A 13420-nucleotide genomic window follows, 5' to 3' on the forward strand; every position below is an offset into this window, starting at 1 on the left:
ATAAGTTCAGGTTGGTGGCAATACAAGCGCTCATTGCTGCTGGCGTGAATATTACACTGGTTGAAGTATGTTCCAAACTATCACAGACACTCGACTGTTACAAGGGCAGGGATGGCTTCAGGGCTTTCCGTGTTTTAGATGTTTCAAAATGGACAGGGTCGTTTAACATAATGTAAAGCATATATGTCAAACTCAAGGCCCGCGGGCCAAATCCGGCCCGCGGTGGAATTATCTTTGGCCCGCGAGATAATATCTAACTACTATTGAAGCTGACCCCAGTAATCGAAGCGCCTATGGCGTATGATATGGCTAATGCTGAGTTTATTCAGGTACAGGTTTTCAGGGTTTTTAGTGTTTATTCGGCAGTCTTCTTCATAAGAAACGGAATTTGTAAAGTGAAACACTTTGTAGTTATAGCAGAGACTGAGACACAGGAGAGCAGGCTGAAAAAACGGAGACAACGAAAGCTGCGTTCGCACGCGTCCGACTGATCCGGCCCGCATGAAGCTCCATTTTGCTCAATCCGGCCCGTGACCTAAAATGAGTTTGACACCCCTGAAAAGGGAGTGCGATGGCTAAGCAGGGATAGTATCGCAACTGCAGAAAAGGAGGACAACGTGGAGCGTTCGTTTGTTAATAAAATGTGAGACGAACACAGTAACATAATCACCCCATTTGGAGTATTCTGTACAGCAGTATTCTGTACAGACCAGTTACTTTGTATTGCAGTAACAAAGTAACTGCAACTCGAAAAGTGAGCAACCGATCGTGAAGCGGGACTTGGACATTTTCTAGGTTATTTACATGAGTAACTGAAACATCCATAATGTTATTTGGCATCTCCCCAGTGTAAAAGTTTTAATTATGGCATAATTTCTTGATAGTGTCCAGGAAGGATTCATATCACTACAAGAAGACAGGCGCACTAGCGAACAGTCCGTACCGGATCTAATATTAGAAAAGGAAACGGGTCAGGTGATAGATCTCTCCGTGGGTCAGCATTTCAGAACAATAGGACAGAACTCCCCTTCACTTACCTTACCCAGGGATAGGACCAGAAAGTATGGAGTGTGTTTAATTGGGGTTCTGCGAATTATGGTGCTGGCTGGCAGGATTTTAGGAAGGTACATTGGAAAATGATGCACTCGGGGTATTGCGCAACTGATATGTGGGGATTGTTTAGGGAGCACTTACATGGGGTTCAGTATAGGCTTGTCTCTGTGACGCAGGGAAAGGATGACAGTGTAAAGTAACCCTTGGAGACAAGAAAGTTGGACAACACGTCAAGAGGAAGAAAGAACGATACTTACAGAACAGGAAGAAAGGATCAAATATCGCTATAGCGAGTCACAATGTAGACAGGAAGGAATATAACAGTGGACGTAAAGGAATGATAGGGGGATTTGAGAAATCCTTGACGAGTTGCACTGTGAAGAACAGGAGGAGACTGGGGAGAGCGTGGGCAAATCAGAGGTAAAAGAGGAAAACTTGTGTCTGGAGCCAAGGAAACAGTGAAGATTCTTACTGAATGCATTGATCAATGTGCCCACAACGTAATAACGCAGATATGCTCGAACGTGCCGACGCTGAGAAAGAGGATGCGCTGGAAACTTGGGAAAACATTATGATAGATGATTCCCGGGTGCCGGAAGAGTTATAGTCCAGCTAATTTTGGAAGGCGAACTCAGATATTGGTGAGCTTTTGGACAGGATATTTGTGTTTTCACTGGCCACGGAAGTAGAACTATAAGATTGGAGCGTGGAAAATGTTATTCATTTGTTGACGAAAAATAACAGGGATACTTCTTGGAATTATAGACCAGGTAGTCTTACATCAGTAGTGGGTAAGCTACTGGAGACGATTACTAAAGAGGGAATTAATGAGTATTTGGAGAAACGTAGTCTGGCTACGGAGAGAAAGCATGATATGTTGTCATTAATGAGCCAGATTGATTTAATTGAAAAAGTGAAAAGAAAACTAACGGATGAACCAGGACAGTCGATGTGGTTGCATTAATTATGGTCAGGCGTTTGATCAGTTCCCATAGTGAACTCATTCAGAAAGTCAGGAGGCATGGGATCGAGGGAAACCTGGCTGCGCTGATTCAGAATTGGTTTCCTAACAGAAGGCAGATGATGTAGCAGACAGAGTGAATTCTGGCTGGAAGACAAAGGACAGCCGTGTTCCGCATGGAGAGTCGAAACTTCGGTACACTTTACAACTCTATCGCGAGTCTGCAGTTACAGTGCTCCGAGAAATAGGGCTGAGTAATTAATCTTTTAAATCTGACCACACAGCGGCGCAGGATAATTAATGGAATTAGGGCTGACGACGTAAGCAAATGGCTGAGCTATTGACTGCACCAGCGCGTTTTCTGAACTGAACTGTCATTTACATATTACAGGGCAAATGCTACAATGTCTGCAAAACACCTTTTCCAGTGGAGCCCTACAGTTTAAAACCAGCATTTCAAAGTGCTCAGCAGCAGCTTCTGGCGCTTATTAAAAGAACCAGCCTTCCAAAATGTCAATTCTAAATTCCCAATTCAAGTACACACCAATTTATCCTAAAGCTAATTTACCTCTGAATCGTGGTTTTATCGTATCGAGTGTAGATACGCTCACATTTCGATCCATTTAACCCTGAATCAACATGGCTGGTGTGGAATCCGTGTCTCTCTCTGAAATCAATAATAAATGTAACACACAAAACTACACAAACTGAAAACGCAGCGAAGGCAAAGCAAATATTCGGGCTGACACTTGTCTTCTTTCAAAAGCATCGCAGGCAATTGGAGAATACAAAATAAACAGTTTCAAAAGCTTCCATCTTCTTATGCTGTAACCATCCATTAACAGTCTCCATGCTTCAGTGTGTGTAAGGACAGAGGGATAAAACAGTATCAACGACTTTCTAGATTGTTCGGTGCTGTGAGACACTAAAGCTCTAACCCACACATACAGTCAGACAGCCAGAGGAAACCACTGCACAGAAACAGGGTCTTCAGCCCGTCCAGTCAGTGAGGAATTATTTAAACTGCCTACTCCCATCGACCTCACCCGGACCGTGACCATCCATATCCCTCTCATCCGTGTACTTCTCCAATCATCTCTTAAACGTTGACATCGGAATCTCAATTACCATTTGTGTTGACAGCTCTGTCTACACTCTGTCGACCCTCTGGGTGAAGAAGTTTCCCCTCATGTTTCCCTTAAACTTTTCACATTTCAACCTTCACCCAATATCTTCAGTTGTATTCTCGCCCAACATCAGTGGAGAAAGCCCGCTTGCATTTACACTCGCTATACGCTTCATAATGTTATCTACCTCTGTCATATCTCCTCTCAGTCTTCTACCCGCTCGGAAATAAAGTGCTGATATATTTAATCTTCCCTTTTAATTAAAAACATTCAGTCCCGGCAATAGCGGTGTAAACTTTTTTCTGCATTCTTTCAATCTTATTTGCATCTTTCCTGCAGATAGTTGAGCCCAGCCGCACACAATATTTTAAATTGGGCCCCAATAAAGCCTTAAACCACAGCAACGTAACATCCCAACTCCTGTACTCAGTACTTTGGTCTAGGAAGGCCAATGTGCGAAAAGCTGTTTTTGCGACCCTGTCTAACTGTGCCGCAACTTCCACTGAATTACGGTTCTGCATTTCCAGATTCGTTTATTCTATCGTACTCGTCAGTGCCTTATTTCTCGTTGGGTCAGACCCACCCTGGCTGGCCCTCCCAGATGCAACATCTAACACGTGTCTGCGTTAATTCCGATCTGACGTTTTTCAACCCATTTTTTCCAGCTGGTCCAGATCCAGTTTCATGCTCTGGTACTCTTCCTAGTTCTCAACTACACCCGTAATGTTGTTGTCATCGGCAAATTTGCTGATCTACTTAACGACATCATTATCCACATCATTGATAAAGATGACAAACAACAACGGACGCAACAACGATCCCTGGGACACTCCACTTATCACAGCTCCCCAGTCAGAGAGACAACCATCCATTACCACACTCTAGCTTCCCCAACGTACCCAAAGGCCAATCCAATTTACTACCTCATTGTTAAAGCCAAGCGTCTGATCCTTCCCGAGCATCCTCCCACACGGAAACCTGACAAGGCTTTAGGAATTTTGAGATTTGTTTACAAATCCAAATATCCACGATGGCACTGGCGATTCACGCGACGTATTGCCGACAGCTCGCAAAATGTCTAGATTTATATCTGCTGAACCATTGTCGCTGCAATGTGAAACCCCTAATTTCCCTTTAAGAAACGTACTGTTGAGCTGTCTAAATTAATCGGCAGTTTAATGGGCTGCTGAAGGACCAGATGGACTTGACTCTCGGGAATGCAGGTGCGGCACCTTTCAGCGATCAGCGAAGGTCAGCCATTACCATTGCCGGAAAAGAGGTCGGTTTGGAAGACTTCAAGCCAGACTATATCGACGGGCTATGAAGCATCCCCTGCCCGGCATTTTCTTAGCCAAAGGCCAATTACTTGAAAACACGATACATTACGTAAGTGCAACATTGCAGCTTCGGAGGGAAATGAGGGGCTGCTGTCTTCTCTGTTTCATGGAGACATGGCTCAGTTCGGTGGATCAGCCGGAAGGCTTCTCAATCCACAGTTCGGAGAAGATAAGACGGTATTATGGTGCGGGGGGTGGGGGGAAGGGTTGGGGTGGGGCTGTGCGGTATTGTTTCATGATAAACTCTTCATACTCTCCGTATATAGCGGTCTTGCCGCACCCTTGTTCTCCCAATCACAACATCCAATGATTGAGTTCTGTCGGTGCTGCTTACCGAGAGGTTCTCCTCATTGATCCGGACGGCACTTCACATACCGCCAGAGCAGATGTTAAGCAAGCATACCATGTACTGAGTGCCGCGACCAGCAAACAAGGAACTGCCTACCCTGAGGACTTTCAAATCATTGCGGGTTTCCATCAGGCTTGTTTAATGAAAACTGGGCTTATTTGTCATCAGTACGTCATTCTCAGTACCAGGGGCTCCCGCACACTCGATCACTGTTAGAGCACGATCAGGAAAGCCTACCATTCCACCCCCAGGACCATATTTCAGGCATTCTGAACGTCTGGTTTTCTTTCTCCTACCTCCACCCAGGCGGAGTGTAGATGTATCACACCAGATGTATCGGCGATAATGTCGCAGGAATCGGATGGCCTACTACTGAATTGCTTCAAGGCGATAGACACAAACAAAAATGACCCAGCACTCATAAGAGAATCTGAATGTCACCATCTTTATAAAGACACTGGAGAACGAATGTTTCCCACTGATTCATTCAGAGTCCAGAGTGTTCCTTAACCTGAAGCACTGTGTGAGCAAAGTGCTGAGCAGCAGATTCGTTACAATATTTATCACATTCATTCGTTATTATTATTTATCCCTTGATATTGTTTTGTATTTTTCTGATTTGATAGTGTATGTTGCTGTGATGCAGCGCATCATCAGCTTCCCTGGTCGTCTAGTGGTTAGGATTCGGCGCTCTCACCGCCGCGGCCCGGGTTCGATTCCCGGTCAGGGAAATAAGATATTGCCTGCTGTTATTTAATGTGCTTATTTTAAATTATCGTGTGTATTAAAATGCCGCCACAACAACAACATTCCTGTCTATGCTTAACCTGCGTCGGCCTGATTCAGCAGCATAAGACCACAAAATATAGGAGCAGAATTCGGCAGTTTGGCCCATCAAGTTTGTTTCGACATTTCCTCTCAGCCACATTCTCCTGCTTTCTACTGTGTGTACTAGCTCATTCCGTCTACAAATGCTGCCTGACCCACTATACACTGTTTCTGCAGCGATTCGTTATTTGTTCTGTGTGACACTTGTTAGACAATGAAAACATGACTTTGAAAAAACAATATCGCAGGTGCAGTCTCAATAAAGCTGGAAATAACTGTGCGAGGTCTTACAGACACTAACTTGCAATCGATACAATGTAGATTTGATCTTCTTCACTCCTCATTGCGCCTCAATCCACTCAGAGACGCTGTCTCTCTGTAGAAGAGGGTGAACATACATTTCCCATATTGGACTCTGGTCCTACTCAGTCAGTTTGCCGACATCATCTTGACTCATCTGCCCAGGGTCATCACTGCTCAAATCTCAGTGAGTATTGTCAGGTCCAGCCGGGTTTATTGCCGTGTGCACAGGGACGGTGAGGGACAGGTACAATGAAACACTTGCAGCGTCATTGCAGGCTCGAAAAGACAGACAGTACGCAAAACATAAATTGTACAATTCTACATCATTAACAAAAAAATAGATAAAAATCTTGTGCCAGTTTCAGACTCGGAGATGATCTCTCAGGCAAACTGATGACATAGATCGCGAACTATTATATCCACGGGGTAGCATGCAGGCCCAAGAATAACCTGTTTATTCCTTTTCTTAAAACAGACAGACAACAGAAAGAAGGGCGAGTCTCTAGTCCTCTTCAGCCAGCCCCGGCATTCAATAAGATCAGGCTGCCCAGACTTTTTCTCAATCCTCCCCCCCCCCCCCCCATACCGCAGTTGCGAGTCAAAAATCGGTCGGTGTCCTCCAGCAAATCTTCTACCGTCTCCCCCGGTGAGAGGAGATAAACTTCTGTCGCCCGCCTTTATTTCGACTCCCTGACAGCGTCCCCAGCTTCGATCAGAAGCATATGGATATGAATGTTATATAATGGGACATTGCTCTGAGGTTTGCTCAGTATTGACGGGACTTTGGGGAGGCAGAGGCAGTCAGAGTCTGTGGGAGGGACCAACTCTTGGGTGAAACCCTTTCCGCAATTGGATAACACATTGGATTGACATCTGCATACACGAATGGGAGCAAGGTAAGTTGCAAGCCTTTTGATTAGATTGTTTGATGTCGGACCATTACAACGGCTCAGTGACAATCGGCGAGGGTGATTTTGACGGAAGGTCAGCGAACCGGTTTGTCAATGGCAATAGGCGGGGTCGCTCGCTGGACAAGAGAGCAATGGGGAGCCTGTACAGTAAGGGATATGAAACGGCGAAAGCTCTTCGCGTTCAGAGACCGTGCTGCCCACTTCAGTGAAAGGATGAAGTCCACTTCTTTACACGGACGCTGAAATATCCGTTCTCTGCATTTGATTCTTTTATCTTTACAAGTCGGTAAAGCTACAAACTACAAAGCGTTTAAGCTGCCCAGAGGGGGATTGATCAGAGTCGTAATAGAAATGAAATTTGCACAATGAGTGTAAAAATCTATAAATCTGCCGGCTGGAACGTAGTTGTCAACTGAACACAGACTGCAGCCAGGGTGTTAAATTTTTATTGGCAGTGAGGTTTCTATTCCCTGGCGCTGTAGTTTGAGCGCTGCCAACAGGATTCGAACCTGCGCGGCGAATCCCCATTGGATTTCAAGTCCAACGTCTTAACCACTCGGCCATCGCAGCTCCATCAATATTCATTGCACCCACCGTAGCACTACAACTGAAGTGAGGGTTGTACTTGCTTTATTTTCGGTAACGGAAATGGTGATTCATCATTCCAATACAAATAGTATAATTCGACAGCTTTGGAATTTGTTTCAACACAGTTACGTCAGAACGTGAATGTGGAGGGATAATACTGCCGTCAGTATCGTAATTGAAGGAGATTTCCATTGTTGGGGATAAAGGTCAGGATCAGAATCAGGTTTATAATGACGGACATATGTTAACATTACAATGTTGCTTATATATTCTGCCCCTCCTGAACCGAATGTTAAAATTGCATTTGCCTTACTTTACCGCTGACTCAGCCTGGAAGTAAACATTTAGGGAATATTGCACAAGGTCTCTTTGCACCTCTGATTTCTGAAAAACATCCGCATTTAGAATCTTTTTTATCCTTTCTTCCAAGGTGCATCACTGTACCACACGATGATTTATTTGACAAATCTCCGCCCTTTCTCCTCAACTGTCTTTGATCTTAAATGTGCTTCGAATCTTTTGAGTTATTTAACACGTTGAAGTCAGGCTGCCTTTCTTATATTCTCCTTTCTTCAGCCAAACTTCCTTCTTTCAGAGTGGAGTGACAGTCATAATTCTCCAGTCATCCGGATCTGTTCTCGAATATCAAGTCAAGTCACTTTTATTGTCATTTCGACCATAACTGCCGGTACAGTACATAGTAAAAATGAGACAACTTTTTCAGGACCATGGTGTTACATAACACAGTACAAAAAACTAGAGTGAACTACGTAGAAAACAACACAGAATAAAACTACACTAGACTACAGACCTACCCAGGACTGCATGAAGTACACAAAACAGTACAAGCATTACAATAAATAATAAACAAGACAATAGGACAAGGTGTCAGTCCAGGATCTGTGTATTGAGGAGTCTGATAGCTTGGGGGGGAAGAAACTGTTACATCGTCTGGTCGTGAGAGCCCGAATGCTCCGGTACCTTTTTCCCAGACGGCAGGAGGGAGAAAAGTTTGTGGGAGCGGTGCTTGTGGTCCTTCATAATGCTGTTTCCTTTGCGGATGCAGCGTGTAGTGTAAATGTCCGTAATGGCGGGAAGAGAGACCCCGATGATCTTCTCAGCTGACCTCACTATCCGCTGCAGGGTTTTGCAATCATTAATGGTGCAGTTTCCGAACCAGGCAGTGATGCAGCTGCTCAGGATGCTCTCAATACAACCCTTGTAGAATGCGATAAGATGGGGGTGTGGGAGCCATTGTGGATTTTCCGTCAGCCATGCTAGTGCCCCTTTCCAATCCACCTGGCCCGCTCCAGACTTGGGTCGCTGTTCTTTTCTGCCAGTAACGGGTCGAGGACTATTATCGTCCCTGTTTTTATTTCTGCGAGAGACGGGGTCGAGGACAGTTATGGTCCCTGATTTCTTTATTCTGCGAGTGTGTCTGATCATAAGACCCTGGGGTATATTCAGACCGCCAAACGATTGAACTCCCGCCAGGCCCGTTGGGCATTGTTTATTTGGACGGTTCAAGTTTACCCTCACGTACTGTCCAGGATCCAGAAACGGGAAGCCGGACTCGCTATCCCGCCAGCCTGACTCCAAGGATGACACCTCCATTCCCGAGACGATCCTCCCACCATCCTGCGTGATGGCCACTGTCACTTGGGAGATCGGGGCTAAAGTAAAGGAAGCCCAGCGGGACGACCCCGACCCAGGGAATGGACCCGGCGATCGCCTGTACGTGCCCGTCTCCGTCAGGTCTCAGGTTCTCCACTAGGGGCACAATCCCGGTTCACCTGCCACGCCGGGAGTGATCGGACCCTGGCTCTCCTAAGGAAGCACTTTTGGTGGCCGTCCACGGAGGGTGCACCCGTTCTTATGTCTCTGCTTGTTCCATCTGTGCCCGGGGAAAGGACTCTAATCGACCACCCGCGGGTCTTCTTCGTCCTCTACCTGTCCCTGGGTATCCCTGGTCACACAACGCCCTAGACCTCGTCACCGGTCTACCCCTTCCCGCGGAAACACCACTGTCCTCACCGTGGTGGACCGATTCTCCAAGGCGGTGTACTTTATGGCCCTCCCTAAACTGTCTTCCTCTCAAGGAACGGCAGATCTTCTCGTCTTCCGCCTCCACGGAATCCCCGCGAACATCGTATCCGATCGAGGTCCCCAGTTCGTCTCGCAGCTATGGAAGGCCTTCTGTCGAGCCTTAGGTGCATCGGCCAGCCTGTCATCCAGCTTCCACCCCCAGTCGAACGGGCAGACGGAACGGGTCAACCAAGAGCTGGAGGCGACGCTACGCTGTGTAACGGCAAACAAGCCGTCGACCTGGAGCGACCACCTCCCGTGGGTTGAGATCGCCCACAACTCTCTGGTGAGCTCGGCCATTGGGCGGTCTCCGTTCGACTGCTCCCTTGGGTACCAACCCCCGCTGTTCCCCGCGCAAGAAGGGGAGATTGCGATACCGTTAGTTCGGGACCATATTGATTCGTGCCGTAAGATTTGAGAGGAAACACGCATGACCCTACTCAGATCAACAAATCGAAATGAGCCGACTGACCACCGGATTCCGGCACCGGAGGTACCACCCTGGGCAGATGGTGTGGCTTTCCTCCAAAGACAAAAACGAACATAGGAAACTCGCTCCTCGCTTCCTGGGACCATTCAAGGTTGAAAGGATTATCAATCCCACAGCGGTCCGCCTAATGCTGCCAAAGTCCATAAGCATTCACCGAACTTTTCATGCGTCTCAGTTAAAGCCAGTGTCCGTCAGCCCCTTGTGTTCCCCGGCTGAGACTCCCACACCTGCCCGTCTCATCGACAACCATCCGGCATTCACCGTCCGAAGACTACTGGATGTGTGCCGTCGGGGCCGGGGTCTCCAATACCTGGTGGACTCGGAGGGGCATGGTCCTGAAGAGTGTTCCTGGGTCCCTTGCTCTTTCATCCTAGACCCTTCCCTCATCCAGGACTTTCATCGGAACCATCCAAACAGGCTGGAGGATCGCCGGAAGGCTCCTGTTGGTGGGGGGGGGCGGGGGGAGTGGTATTGTCATGGTCCCTTCTGGCACCTGGCTATCTTCCTCAGGAATTGGGCCTCAATCACCTCGTTTAGTTCTCAATCATTCCCATTTTCCACTAAATACAAACACCTGTTTTCCATCAGCAAATGCAGTATAAAAACCCTATTATCACAACTAGAAGGTGCCAGTTCGTTGGTCGACTCGTGTTTGAGTAACCTCACCCCATGGTTCTTAGGACGATCAGTTCTGAGTCTAGCATCGAACCTGAATTCTCTACTAAAACCAAGACTCCGGGTAAACACTAACTTGGCACCCATTCCACGCCCGTGTTCAGCACTTGGGTTCGTTCCACCGCCACGTCCTTGTAACACTCTACCTATACCCATATTCCAGGGAATAAGGTCCTAAACTATACAATACGTGTTACTGAAAACGTAATGGAACATTGGCCAATGTTTTGTACTTACTGCTGTACTTCAGAGCAGGGCGGGGAGGGGGTGCCTCGGGTCATTGCTCAAGAGCGCAAAGCATTGAGCGCTTTGCACGGTTTCTGTGGTGTAGTGGTTATCACGTTCGCTTTACACGCGAAAGGTCCCCAGTTCAATCCCGGGCAGAAACATTGTTTGGGCTCATGTGCTTCAAATGAACTTGAGACTCAACTTTTCAGTTTGTGTTCAAGTTTACTGTCATGGGCGTCCAGGTGTAAATATAATCAACATTCGCTTTTCTAGCAGTAGCGCATTGTATTTCAAACCTGGCAAAGGTAAATTAAAGAAAGAAGAATTAATAGAAATTATATATAATTTACAGGAGAACATAAACGGATTTAAACCTAAGGAGGTTCGTGGATAACGTACACTGCGTAACGGGAGAATCAGCCTTCAAGCCTATTGTCATGTATTGTCGCATGAGGATGCATTGTGGTTTCAACGGAGCTCGCATCTCAAATGTTCCCATTCAGACAAACATCAGGAAGAATAACCGTGTGCTGCAAAATTTCAAACCTATTTAAAATGTTAAATCGCTTTCTTTTTCCTCCTCCTGTATTCCACTCCTTCCTAGTCCCACCATACAGTCTCTCTGTTCAAAGTCTCCAGCACAGTCTTCTAGGTTCCACCTTTCCGTCTGCCTCCCCCCCCCCCTCTCTCTCTCTCTCTCTCTCTCTCTCTCTCTCTCTCTCTCTCTCTCTCTCTCTCTCTCTCTCTCTCTCTCTCTCTCTCTCTCTCTCTCTCTCTCTCTCTCTCTCTCTCTCTCTCTCACACACACACACACACACACACACACACGCATTCAATCTCTCTGCTTCTCTTTGTTTGCTCTGTCGCGAGCAGCACCACAGCCACCCCACGTCAGCCGCGCAAATATTTGTGCTTCGTACAGTTTAAGCCGCGGTGGAAACAGTTGGTAACATCAACACCTAATATTTTCAGGTCTCGAACCAGCGATCTTCCGATGATATTGCAGCGCAGACAGAAGCCAAGTATCTTACCATTGGTGTCGCACATTCCATTCCTGTTAAAGGACCAGGGAGAAAGGACTGATCACAACGCTGACATCGTGGTTCTGCAGGAATGTGGAAAAGTATGGTTAAAACCTTCCTGTGTAATGACGGTAATGTAGAACAGGAAAACTGGGTACTGTTTAGCTTTGAAACGAGGTGACGGTGGGAGATCGCATATCGCTATAGAGTTGGGATCACGGTCCTTTTCAATATATCGAATTTGTTGTGATTCCATGTAAAATTAAAGCATGGGCGAAATATCCCGAGCCCGCATAAGGGTCAGTAACTGGCCGTGGAGGCGAACATCAGGAATAAATACTTATCTCGGAATACGCTCCGCTCCTGACTCAACGTGTAGTGTTACTCCGAAATACCTCCCATCTTTCCCCAGTTACACTCTTAACTATATCACCTTATAAAACCTTACAGCCAGTCATTCTGATCAAACCGGCCACAATTATATTGTTTAACATTTCGGCAACGTAATGACCAGTAATGCTTTACTCCAGGATCCCCACAGTGATGTGAAATGTTTGAAATGTATGCCACTGAAAAGTGATCAGTGAAAATGTATCCTGGGATATCAGTGGAGTCCAGTTGGAAAATAACACCTCGCCTTTGGACATTAAGGAACAGATGGATGGTATATTGACAGTGGTAATTTGTCCTGCTCAGCAGTCAAGAGTTTGCGTGTAAAATTCCATGGCAACATTTGAGGTTTTGTGCTTCTTCGGTCCGGATCTTGTGCCGCTTTTCCACCGCCTCATGTACAGTGGCATGCTAATGTTCGGGCAGCCCTGGTCAAAGTTTCTGTTTCTGTGAATAGTTCAGTGAGTAGAAGATGAAGTGATCTCCAAAGTCATAAAGATAAAGAGGAAACATTCTTTTTCTGCATTTTAAACAAGATTAGTGTATTATTTTCGTTTTGTACAATTTTAGAGTGAAAGAAAATAAAAGGAGCACCAAGCAAAAGCTTGGGCACCCCAAGAGATTTGAGGTCTCAGATAACCTTTACCAGTGTCTCAGACCTTTATGAGCTTGTGAGGGCTCTGGCGTGTTTACAGTCGTCGTTAGGAAAGGCCAGGTGATGGAAATTTCAAAGCTTCCTAAATACCCTGACTCCTCAAACCTTGACCCAAAAATCAGCAACCATGGGCTCCTCCTGGCAGCTGCTTAGAAAATAAATAAATGATGCGCCAAAACAAGAGAAGGCTATAAGAAGATAGCAAAGCGTTTTCAGGTAGCCGTTTCCTCAGTTCGTAATGTAATTAATAAATGTCAGTTAACAGGAACGGTGGAGGTCAAGTTGAGGTCTGGAAGACCAAGAAAACTTTCCGAGAGAACTGCTCGTAGGATTGCTAGAAAGGCAAAACAAAACCCCCGTTTGACTACGAGACCTTCAGGAAGATGTAGCAGCCTCTGGAGTGGTGGCGTACTGTTCT

General features: G+C 46.3%; 1 protein-coding gene, 1 long non-coding RNA gene and 2 other non-coding genes across 4 annotated transcripts in view; 3 read left to right on the top strand and 1 right to left on the bottom strand.

Moving 5' to 3' along the window:
• Positions 1–13420, bottom strand: part of LOC140721496 (uncharacterized) — a 1502390-nt gene that overhangs the window by 1174781 nt on the left and 314189 nt on the right. The window lies entirely within an intron of this gene.
• Positions 1–13420, top strand: part of LOC140721492 (uncharacterized) — a 692273-nt gene that overhangs the window by 463242 nt on the left and 215611 nt on the right. The gene's annotated exons all lie outside the window — the stretch shown is intronic.
• Positions 5487–5558, top strand: trnae-cuc (transfer RNA glutamic acid (anticodon CUC)). Its single transcript has one exon. It is a non-coding gene; the product is annotated as a tRNA-Glu (tRNA).
• trnav-uac (transfer RNA valine (anticodon UAC)) lies at positions 11024–11096 on the top strand. Its single transcript has one exon. It is a non-coding gene; the product is annotated as a tRNA-Val (tRNA).

This window comes from Hemitrygon akajei, unplaced genomic scaffold, assembly GCF_048418815.1.
Source record: "Hemitrygon akajei unplaced genomic scaffold, sHemAka1.3 Scf000057, whole genome shotgun sequence".
NCBI lineage: Eukaryota > Metazoa > Chordata > Chondrichthyes > Myliobatiformes > Dasyatidae > Hemitrygon > Hemitrygon akajei.